The following is a 12,320-nucleotide window of genomic DNA, read 5'->3' as shown; positions in this document are numbered from 1 at the left end:
TTTATGTCTTTTACTTTCGTACAAAAACCTTGTTAATAAACCTGTAAATTGAGACCGTAAAAAGAGTGATTTTAATTTTAAACTTTAGATAAACCAACTTAATTTCGATTCCTTCATTCCGCTTACTTTACATACCGATACCTAAATAAATTAGCCAGACATGCTAAACAGACTTAAATAAATATCATGCATAAACAGACTCATTGCAGGCAAACAGTATAAATTAATAGTAAAAACAAGCATATATAAATTCAACAAATAATTATAGAACCTGAATAATTAAATGGCAGTCTTGAACACTCCACCACAGACCGGTTGGATTTGTTCTTGAGTTCTTCAATCAGACAGAAAAATAAAACGAAGGAATAAAAAAACTAGATTCTAACGTAAGGTTAGATCCGGTAAAAGGTACACAATAGTTTCCGGTGTAGAAACTATTGTGCGAAAAATTAATTAAGAGCTAGAAAAGAAAATAGAATTGCAAAAGGAAAACAATATAAAAATTCTGCAAAGTAATACTATAAAAAAAATATGCCTAAGCTGCTGGAAGAAGAAAAATGCGAAAACGGCAAAATCTGGAAAAAGCGTGGAAGTCTGGAACCCTGAGCTTTCCAAAAAGCTACTATTTATATGCTACCTCCTCCAACTGCCTTCCGCGTCAAAAGTCTTCAACGTGCAGAATAGTTGGGCGTGGGAATAGGACTCAACTCCCTCTCAACGTCTCTGAAGCATTTCTTGTGCCTCAAATATAGGGGAATGGTGTGACGTTCGTCACACCATGTGTGACGCTCGTCACACAAGTGCATATAGCGTGACGCTCGTCACAACCTCTGTGACGCCCGTCACAGGCACAACGCCTGTGCCTTCTTTGGGCTGGGCTTGGCCTTTGCTATTTGTTTCCAGAAACTTCTTTTTGCACCTCCTTTTCTTCCTTTTTTTACTTTTGCTTTAAATAGGTACCTGAGATAAATAGAAAGGAAATACCGCGTAATATCTGATAAAATGAAATAAATTAAAGTAAATGATAATATAATTTAATTGAATTAAGTCCTAAAATGTGATATAATTTCATGTTATCACCCAACAAGCAACTGTATGCCGGCTGGATATCCATGACATGAAATACGGACTTAAACACCTCGGGCCCGATCTTTACAGGGAGCTCCACTTCCCCAAACACAACCCTTTTAGAACCATCAAAGGCTCTAACTATTAGGTCCGTGGGCCTCAAGATCAACCCTTCACAGTCCAGCTTTGCCAGGGCTTTCTTCGGCAATACATTGAGCGACGAGCCGGTATCCACCAATATGTGCGAAAGCACTGCTCCTTTACACTCCATGGCAATGTGTAATGCCCTATTATGATTACGCCCATCAACCGTCAAATCCAGATCAGTGAAACTCAGCCCATGGCTGGCATTGACGTTGGACACCACTGTCTCTAGCTGATTGATCGTTATCTCTTGAGGAACATAGGCTCTCTTCAGTATTTTCAACAAAGCCTCTATATGCCCCTCTGAGCTCAGTAGCAGAGATAAGATTGAGATTTTGGACGGCGTCTGCTGCAGATGGTCAACAAGCTTATACTCTGACTTCTTGATGATCCTCAAAAATTCTTCAGCTTCATCATCAAGTTCTTTCTCCGACCCACCAGGCGCCGGTGTCGCCACTGGAGTACCCTCGCTCGCCACCTGCTTCCCTCTTGCCCTGGCAAAAGCCTCGGCCTTATCTTTCTTTTCTCTCTCTCCATCCCCACTCCTCAGAGCATCAGGTGCAAACAACCTTCCACTGCGAGTGAAACCACTGGGTCCGGCATTATCCACCTTTGAAACGGTGGTTTCACCTGCAGCCTGATCTTCCTGCTTCTCACCATTATAGTATACCTCTCCACCATAATCCCATGGCACAGCATCGTCGTTGTCATAAGGAATAGGCCCAGGTACCGTGATAGTAACCGAAGCCGCATCTGCCAGCGTTGACAAATCGACCGGATCAAAGTAGATGGTTATGGTGGAGACATCCTCCTTCTCCAGATCAACCTTCTCAAATCTGAGGCTTCCTTCATCCATCATCTTCTGGACAGCCTCCCTCAATACAACACACCCATTGGTGGCAACGGTGCAAGCAACACAACAATTATCACACCCCGAGAAGACCCCATTCCTCAACAATTGTCTCTTGACCTCAGCCAATGGAGTCTTTAACCGGTTCACATTCGTCACCCAGATTCGGCCCTCATCCTCAGAAATTGCATTCACCCCCATTTGACCATGCGCGGGCATGGGATTAGCATTCACATTTGGAGATGGAGCAAAATTGATTGCCTTAGAATCCACCAAGTCCTGGACAACATGCTTAAAATCTTTACAATTTTCCACATTGTGTCCAGGGGCACCAAAGTGGAATTCACATTTGGCATTCTCATCAAAACTGGCCGGCCTCTGGTCAGGTCTCAACGGAGCCAACGTCCTCAGCTGGACCAACCCCAACTCTTTCAATTTCTTCAGCAAGAATGAGTAGGTCATAGGTGGTCTATAAATTGACGATCATTCATTCGTCCTCTCACCTGATACCCGGCCCTCTGCGGTCTCTGTTGAAATGGTTGTCGTTGTTGTGGCGGTTGTTGTTGTTGATGTTGTTGTGCAGGTTGATTATCAGCAGGAATGGTTACCGCAGCAGTGTGCTGGTAGTAACGATCCCTACCTTGTCCTCTCTGGGTATACACAGCACTTGTATCACCCTCCTTCTTTCGATGGCCATTACCAAAGGGCTTCTTCGATCCAGACGACGAAGCGTTACCCTGTATCTTCCCCAACTTCAACCAGCTTTCTATTCTTTCCCCAGCCACCACTATATCAGCAAAGTTGGTAACCGGGCATCCTACCATTCTTTCTGCAAACGTCCCCTGAAGGGTACCCATAAACAGATCAGACATCTCCCGATCTACCAACGGAGGTTGGACTCGGGCAGCCAACTCCCTCTATCTCTGTGCATATTCTTTAAACCCCTCATTAGGCTTCTGAGACATACCCTGAAATTGGGTACGGCTAGGAGCCATATCAGCATTAAATTGGTATTGTTTAAAGAACGCATCTCCGAGATCCTGCCAGCTTTTGATATCAGATGACCTCAATTTGGTGTACCACTCCAAAGACCCACCAGACAGACTGTCTTGGAAGAAGTACATCCAAAGCTTCTGGTCCATTGTATAAGCAGAAATTTTTCGGACGAAAGCCTGGAGATGAGTTTCCGGGCAAGAACTCCCATTATACTTGTCAAACGCAGGCGCTTTAAACTTTTGCGGGATCACAATCCCCTCAACTAGCCCCATGTTCGACATATTAACAACCCCCGGAGTAGCATAACTTTCCAGAGCCCTGATTTTCTCCGCCAGCACCTGAATCTCTTTGTTGGGTGGTTGGACACCGTATTGACCGAATTGCTCATTCAGCACGGAGAACTGGTCTTCTTCTTTGTCTTCCTCTCTATCCTCCTCAGCCCCGAAGAAAGGAGGAAACAGACTATCCTTCAGATTGTTGTTCACCGGACCCGGTCCACCGCCTGTAGCAGCACCAAAACCACCACCATTATTGATCACCACCCCAGCAATAGTCTTCTTTCTGAGATCTCCTTCATCCCTTGATCCACCGAGACCATTGTTGGAAACACCCTTCTGATTATTACCACTGTTGGCAGCCGAAGCCCGCTCGAGCTTTTCCACCTTATCAGTAAGTGCTTTTTGTCCCAATGCCAACCCTTGCATGACGTTTATCAGCTCACCCATTTTCTCCTTCAACTCGAGAATATCTGTGTTGGGTAGATCCATCAGCTTGGATTTGTTGCGCCTGGTAGGGTATCTGTGCGGGCGTGCTACGTGCAAAGGAATGATTCTACGTGCGCGAGCAATGATTCCTAAAACAATCAAGCACGTTAGAAACCGACACCTGCAAAATAGAAGATAAGTTATTATGATTCATGCATGAATGCAATGTCTATCCATATGAGGAACACTCTGTCTTTCGATCCTGGCTTCATCGAGACAGATAATAATCCGGCAGCAATATTCTGATATCAATCATCTGATTTTGCCATACAGAGCAGATAATTATGATTTAGCAAAGATATCACCCAACCATGTGTGTGCTGTGTGAGTGCATACAGTCAAACAAATAAAGCTTGAAGATCAATCACTGAATGATAATAACCACTGTATATCAAGAGTGCACAATACGTGCGAAAGTCATACATCAAGTCTGATACAGATCAAATACAATTCTCCAGAATCAGAAAGAAAATACAAGCAAGTGAATTCCGTCAACATGCCTGACGGTAATCCAACACAAATAAGAAAGGTCTAATCTGACGAAGGTCCCACAGAAGGCCTTACATCATCAACCATCCTGGTAAAATTCACGGCGAACCTGAGCTCGGTGTTCTCCTGATGCAATCTCCCCACCTCCTTCTGATGGATCTTCATCTGACGGAAATAATGATCCCTCTCAGCAAGATAATGATCTCTCTCGGCAATATAATGATCTCTCTCAGTAATAATCTTCACGTTCTCTGCTTCCTTAATCTTCAGCTTTGCTTCCCATTCTGCGGTAAGGACTCTGACTCTGGCTTCCCTCTGATTCTTCACAAGGATCTGCCTCCTCTTCTCATCCTCAATGACCTTCAAAGCTCTAGCCAACCTCTCCTTGGTAATGTCGTGCTCCCTCGTAGATGACTCTAAAGCTTGGCTGACCTTGCCATAATAAGCGGTGTCTATCTCAAAGCGCTTCACCACAAGAGCATGTCTCTTATCCTGGTCTTCTATTTTCCCTTTGATTTCCTGATTATCCCTTTGGATTCTAGCAACACTCATCTCCAATTCAGTCTTCTCTGCATGAAGCTGATCTCTCTCCCTCTTCATCTCCAGGAACTCTTCCATACTGACAGAAGAATGGGATTCCTCAATCAACGGATACCAAGGATCACCCACAGGAAATGGTAGATGCGTGAGCTCCACTCTCTTGCTGAGCCAATCATCAAATGGAGGAAAAGACCTGTTATTAGCTCTACCCCAAGAAAACTTGCCTTTCCTTTGAATACGGCGCCATGCATCAGACACTTGCCTCAACGATGACTGGTTACCCTCAACCGGGAAGTAGAAAATTTCCTGAATCTCACTCTTGAGAGGAGGAACCTCCATAGCAAATCCCATTTGTCTCTTAAGAATCGTCGGGTTATAATTAATGCAACCCTGAACTCCTATAAGAGGCACATTGGGAAAACTCCCACAACTGCAAATGAAATCCTGTCCAGCCCCACTACTATGAGTCCAAGCTATGTCTTTGGCTCGCAAACCCATCAACTTGGTTGCCCAATTTACAGTATGGTCAAGAAGAACAAAAGCACCCCTAGAAGGCAGATATCCCATGAACCACTTGTATAGTAGCTGAGCACAACACCTAATCAATCCCCCATGCCTCTTCTCGTTCTGATTATGGACCGAGTAATAGACATCCCCAACCAGGGTAGGAATAGGATTCCTCTGAACGAACACCCGAATGGCATTAATATCCACAAAGTTCTTCTGATTAGGGAACAAGATGATTCCATAAATGCTCACAGCAATCAAAGCACAGACAGTCTGCCAATCACCCAAAACAGCATGCTCTTTGGCTTTAGCCTCCAGGAAACTCAGATGAAAACCAGGCAACTTTCCCTTCTCCTTCAGACCTCCTTTAGTCACTTCGGGGCTCAAATAAAGAGCACGGGAAATCCCACAAGCATTAGGTTCTTCCTTAGTAGCATAAAAAGGAACCTGATTTCTGATCTGAATACCCAAGATACCAGCATAGTCCTCCATCAAAGGCCCAGCAAGTAATCCGGGAAGACAAAGTATCTCAAACCAGGATCATAAAACTGGAGAAAAGTACGGATGGCACTCCTATCCCTGTCAGTGAGCCTGAAAACCATCTTTAGAATACCCCCATAAGTCTCACGGAACATCCCCACATTGTCAGGCGTAATCAATGCTATCTTCTCCTTCAGCACATCGATCTCTAGATCAAAGAAACTATAGACAACATCGTCCTTCAAACCGGGCCTCATATCTGAGTGAAGAAGTCTCTCTACCAGGATCTCAATCAAGAATGTCCCCTGCATATGGATAAACATGAGTTAGATGCGGATAAATGCAAAATGAGAATGATGTTGATGCATGAATGCAATGCACTGTGCCATCCTCCAAGTCATCTGATCACCCACTAAACTAGATTCCGGTTTCTGAATTGATCACAACCATCTGAGGTACTGAGCAACCATATATCCAACTCGGGAGTTCCGAAATAAACGGAACCTGAGGATATACCACCATCATCACTGGAGAACCACTAATCTGATAACACCAAAATCATCTGAATCAACCCCAGGGAATCCTGAAATAAACGGATCCCCACTGATAAATACCGTGGACAGAACTCCGGCGTCTCAGAAATAACTCCACAAATCCAACTCAAAAATAGGACCTCGATCAAGAATTGAACCATTAGTCACCATCAGAGTCACCATCAGAACATGCATCTGTAAGATCAACCCTCCCCTCACAGGTGAATTCTAACAAGGTCATCCTAAGGCGGATAATGGTCTCGACAATCGAACAAGATACTCAACGGGTTTGCCCTTTCGGGTGTGCCGCTGCAGCTCTCATAAGATCGTCTAAACCAAAGATCCGGGAAAGAACGGTCACCGAAGTCAACAGCTCTAAAGAGGTAACCCGACCAAAGTGGAATACTCCACAATGGAAGAGCTCTCTCAGAAGAACCTCGCCCGGCTCGTGGTGTGTCACGTCGCAACAACATGCCCAACCAACATGTGAGGAACATGAGACCACACTAATCCTAGGTGTATACTCGGGCCTGGGTTTTAGCCTCACTCAAAACACCCACCCCAAATCAGAGGAACCAACCTGTACAGAGCCCAACATAATGATAATATGATGCATGCAAACATATATGCAAATATATACACAGTATAATAATCATAAATGCAATAAATAGCGCAATAAAAGCAACCAAAACTACCCTCGAGAGCGCTAGGATTGACTCGCTTAGGGAAGATGGACCAGCAATAGGTCAACTTCTGTCCCCAGCAGAGTCGCCAGCTGTCGCAACGCGAAAAACAACCGGCGGGAAAAAGCAAACAAACAGAGCCGCCACCGTGCGTTATTCATCCCAAAGGAGGGAAAGGAAATGGTCTTACGACCGGAGATTACAAGGATCGGGAGTCGGTTACGCAAGGGGAAGGTATTAGCACCCCTCACGTCCGTCGTACTTGACGGGATCCACGCTCAAGAGAATAGGATAAGGTTGTTGAATAACTGCTCAAAAGAATGCACACACACTGGAATAAAACACAGATGGAAGGAGAGGGGAACGGGCTCGCTAGGATATCGCATCCTATGCCTACGTATCTCATCTGGAATGAGAATCAGAGCTACCGTAGTTCGGCTAACGCACGCCGAAACAAAACACAACACAAAGACGCTGAGACGTCAAAAAAAACACATAACAGGAAATGGACTGCCAATGGCTGGTCTTACGTCCGACTCCTCACAAAACACAAACAGGAAACCGAATGCCAATCGCTGGACTTACATCAGACTCCAAACACACCACAAATAGGAAACCGAATGCCAATCGCTGGGCTTACATCAGACTCCAAGCACACAACAAATAGGAAACGGAATGCCAATCGCTGGTCTTACATCCAACTCCTAACACACACAAAAAGGTTAACAAATTGACAAGCTAACAGGGAGTCTGGTACTCGAACCTAAAAGCTGTCAAGCAAACACCAAGAAGACGCTGAGACGTCAGAAGAAACAAAAAGGGTGAACACATAGACTAACAAGGAGTCGGGAACTCGAGCCTGATAGCTGTCAAGCAAAACACACGCAAAGAAGGAAAAGGGTGCCCGGAGAGATCTCGCACGATCTCCTGCCTACGTACCTCATCTGGTATGAGGATCAAGGCAACGTAGTTCCCCTTAACAGGGGAGAAACTTTCTCCTAACCAGATACCAAGGGAATAACGGACTAAAAGGGAGACTGACTCGAGCCAAATAGTCATCATGCAAATTATAACCCTAGGTTGAGGTCTCTAACAAGAGTTTGACTCACACAGGCAGTGAGTCAACTCAAGTCTATCTTTACGTACGTTCAACCTCCTCGAAAGTTGATCATACGACTCCTACAGAAAGGAGATGAGAAGCAAAAGCAGATAAACATCAAAAGCAATCATCACACGCTATATGCAAACAAGCGGCTCATACAAGGCTGGGCTTTAGTCAAGGGGTCATATCAACCTCGACAAACAAGCCAACTGGAAAGGTGTATGAGTCTCTTAACCACTGACATTGACTGTCAGGGTGAGCAGATGAAATGGGAGATGAGGGTTAGACCTCACAACTCTTAACCCGGGCCTGGGTGAGCTTGAACCAAAGAAGGTGTGGGAGTCCAGAATGAGGGACTCTATTCCAGAATGACTGACTCTATATACAAGATTTGGGTGTTTATTCAAAATGCATCAGCACGTAGTGCGAGCAAGATGAAAGACTCAACTGAATAGCAGGGGATGGATTGCACATCCCTTCTATCTGCCAATGCTTCCTCACTTAGGATGTCTTTACATGTAACCATGCCTCATTGAGGTCTTTAGCACAAAATTTAAACAATCAAGAACATGGCCTCTTAAGGAGGGCTTCAGACAGGTGCCTGCCAAAGATAGCAGGTCTTCCAGACTACATGGAGTTCAAGAGATTACCTAAGTGGTATGCCAACCACAAGCAAAGCAAAGCAACTCAAATAATGAGTTAAAGCGGCTAAAGTACCTGTAAGAAAAGCTAAACCATCAGTATTCTATTCAGACAAACAACCAACAGTTAACAGATAACAACAGACAGACAATCCCAATATGTACAACATGTAAGCCATAAGAGGCAAACACTCAAGTGATTCACCAAAGGACCTACAAAATAACCAAAGGTTAGCAAACATAGCAAATAGCCAAGCTCAAATGATGAGGCAACATCAATCATGGAGATGAATGCTTGAACCTGAAATTCAAAGCTCAAATGTGAGTACAAACCACTAGCACCAAGGCTAGGGTCAAAGGCAAAGTAAAAAGTCAAAACAGCAACCAAAAGTTCTCATGAAGCATGTTTAATCAAGCAAGAACATGTCCTAAAAAGGACCAAATCAAAAGCATCAAGCAAAGTCATGTAGTGAGCAAGAGAAGACAAAGGCAATTTCAAGGCACACAATTGGACATTAAGATTCAAAATTCCAAATTAAAACATAAGTGAATCAAACAATTCTGGAAATCTTTATGAGCATACAACATGTCAAACACAATCATCATGCCAAAAATTAGAATCAACAGAACTCAATTGACATAGAAATGAAAATGCACAAGTAGGACATCAAATTGTGTGACACACATTGTCACACCATACAATCATGTGCATAAAACATAAATGAAAAATGAGAAAAATACACAACCAAGCCTCAAAAATCAATCAACATGTTGGGAATCATCACACCAAATTTCAAATCAATTGGCCAATGTATGAGCATTTTACAATAGAATGAATGAAGCATGTCACATTTTGCATCATGATCAAATAACAATTCACCAGTCAAAATCCATAAATGATAAAATCAGGAAAATCACATGATAAAATACTAGACATCTCAATGAACATTTGGCAAAAAATTGCATTCAATTTGGAGCTATTTTCAATTAGTTGTGATTTTTACAAATTGGATAAAAATATTATGAATTAATAAAGAAAATATATGTTAAAATGGAGGGAAAAGAGAAAAGGTGAATTAATTTTGAAAATGTGGTTTCAGCAGGGATCGAACCGTGCATGGCAAAAATGAGCGTTTAAACAAAATAAATCCCAAATTATACATGGCTGGGAATCGAAGTGAGGGAAATGCCAAAACGCAACACTTCACTTAATGTGCTGGCGTCCACCTCATCAAGTCTAAGCACATGTGGCTCAGTCAAACGCATGAGAGCCTATCGCTCTGCCACTGGACGCATGTGTGGCAATGACGAGGCAAGCCCTAACACAAAAAACCAGACGGCGGTCTTCATGTTCATCCGCGGCGGTCCTACGGTGGAAACCACCGTCTTCTTCATGAAGACGGTGGATGAACAGTAGCTTCACACGAGTTTTTTTCCAGAATTTGCGAAATTATATACCAAACGACTCGTCTTAGCACGTAGATCATGAATCCATCACTATTTCAGTCTAAATCATCATGTATTTTAAGAATCGATCAAAAACATTTATGAACACCAAACTTTAATTTCACATAACTTCTTCAAATCTCAACCAAATTCAATGAAATTTAGATCATAATTACCAGCATGCAAAGACCTATCTAATCATGTCCATAAAATTGAGAATTAAGAGACTCGAATTTGGACCAACCTGGAATGGCAGTGATCAAAACAGTGAGTTCAAGGCCTCCAAAGTGTGTGAATCCACTCCTTAACTCTTGTTATGAAGCTTTGTGAATGAATTGAGGCTTGGAGATGCTTGGATCTAGCTCAATTTGCACTTGCCATTGATGTGTTCATATGCTTGACATGCTTCAAACCTTGCTCAAATTCCACAAAAAATGGATGAATCATGCTCCAAATGTCATGAGGATGATGGATCTATCAAGAAAATGTGTGGTTGTGTGGAGAAAATTTGAATTTGAGAGGAGAGAAATTTTGGAGGGAAAATGAGATCTAGATCTAGAATTTGTGATTATGAACAATTCTGTTAGGGTTTGCCTTATATACTCAGTCCTAATCACATCCTAATTAGAATTAAGCATGGTTTAGTTGAGATTAAGCAAAAATAAGGTGTATGACAAATTTTGGAAAATTGGTGGTGCCATGCAAATGTACACGTGAACAGTAGCAAATGGATGATCAAATTCACTTAAAATTTTCCAATGAACACAATGGCAATGGTATTTTGTTCATATGATGCACCAATTTCAAATTTGCAAATTTCCCTCCAAAATGGTCATGAATGGGCAAATGATTATATGATGAAATTTCATGCAATGCCATGAATGATTTGGAAATTATATGTCATGAGGAGCAAAGTGCAAAAAGAGGCACTCAATTTGGAGTTTTGGTTCAAAAGTTATGGCCTTTTGAAGTTTCAAGCACACTTGGCAATGATTTGATCATATCTCCTCAACCATTCATCATAAATTCATGATCTTGGACTTTTTGGAAATGGGAGAGAAAGATCTTTAACTTTCATGTTGGACAAAATTTCATTTGAAGCTTCTTTGATGATGTAAGATCAAGTTGAATTTGAACCAAAAACTTTCCATTTTTGGAAACTTCCAATTACAGGTCACTTTCCATTTTTGGAAATTTTTGATCTGACCTCAAATTCTTCAAGATAAGTGTTTGTAATGACAAATGAACCTCTTTGGGACATGAATGAGATGTTGAAACTCATTTCTCCCCCTCCTAGCCCTCAGTTGACTTTCTGTTGACTTTCTAGGTCCTCAGATGACTTGAAAATGCACTGTGGACTTTGAGCCTCTGATACTTGGCCAATTTGCTTCAAAATGAACCTTGGCTCATATAAGCTCAATAGAATGATCATGTGATCCCCCTCTCTATAGAATACTTCATCTCCTTGAAAATCACTGATTGAAAGAATGCAATTGATTAGGGTTGACTAGAGGTCAAAACCCTAATTGGAGCACAAACCCTCAGATGGCTAATGATCAATTTATGAGACCCTCAGACTTGAATCTCTTAACCTCTCCATCTTCTGAGAAAGACTTAGGAGGATGACTTGTTTATTTTCACATGATATGCAATATGCAATGCCTAATGCCCTAAAATATGAAATGCAATATGTTAAGCTAGTCCCAAGAGAGGAGGGCAAATTTTGAGGTGTTACAGAGAGAGAGAGAGGGAGAGAGAGAGACGAAATTTCAACTGCACCAATGCTTATGCACAAGGGTTCTATTTATAGAACCACTTGTGTGGGCTGCAAGCTAAAAAGCCCACTTAAGTGTATGTGGTACATATCTTATGATATGTCAAAATCACTTAAGCGTGTGGTACCTCACCATATTTCGTATTCTACTTAAGTACATCGTACCTTACGATGTTCTACAAATCACTTAAGTGCACCGTACCTTACGATGTTCCTTAGTTACTCTATATCTCATCAATCCGTTCTTTGGTGTGTGACCCTGTAGGTTTTCGCGATATTAGCAATTATATTAAATCATGTATT

Source organism: Lathyrus oleraceus, chromosome 5 (assembly GCF_024323335.1).
Source record: "Lathyrus oleraceus cultivar Zhongwan6 chromosome 5, CAAS_Psat_ZW6_1.0, whole genome shotgun sequence".
Classification (NCBI taxonomy): domain Eukaryota; kingdom Viridiplantae; phylum Streptophyta; class Magnoliopsida; order Fabales; family Fabaceae; genus Lathyrus; species Lathyrus oleraceus.
The sequence above is the reverse complement of the archived record's forward strand: the minus strand, read 5'-3'. Positions refer to the sequence as shown.